We start from the raw sequence: 560 nt of genomic DNA on the forward strand, positions 1-560 counted from the left end.
ATATATATTTAACAATCAAATTTTAATTTTTTTTACATTTATAACACTCAAATCTTTCACATCATATAACACTATTGCTAATTTTAAATAGATGAAACATTTCCTTTAAAGCATATATAAAACAATATTAATGTAAAAAAATTAAAGAATATATACAAAAAAAATTTGTGATATGTATGTAAATTTTACAAAATATATTGGTAGACCTCAGTGTGAGAGCAATCGGACTACTTGGGGTTTCAAGTTGGAAAAGAAATGTGAAATAAGGAGGAGAGTGACATATTGAAAATACAATAAAAAATGAGGCAACTTATATAAAATATATATTTTAGTTATTTAGAGTGCGATTTATATTCACTATTATTAGACATGATAAAAATAGAAATAGGAGCTTCGACTAGCAGCTTCAGATAGGTTCTTTGGTGGATTCCTATCAACTTCTTTTATTACAGGCTACAGTTGCCAAGTGGACGTGCTTTCACTAACAGCCTAGGTAGGAATGGTCAAACATTCGTAGTGGCAGACAAGATCTCCGCCGATACCCCTAAAATATGAGCTCA

The sequence above is a fragment of the Phalaenopsis equestris genome, unplaced genomic scaffold, assembly GCF_001263595.1.
Source record: "Phalaenopsis equestris unplaced genomic scaffold, ASM126359v1 Scaffold001013, whole genome shotgun sequence".
Classification (NCBI taxonomy): Eukaryota; Viridiplantae; Streptophyta; class Magnoliopsida; order Asparagales; family Orchidaceae; genus Phalaenopsis; species Phalaenopsis equestris.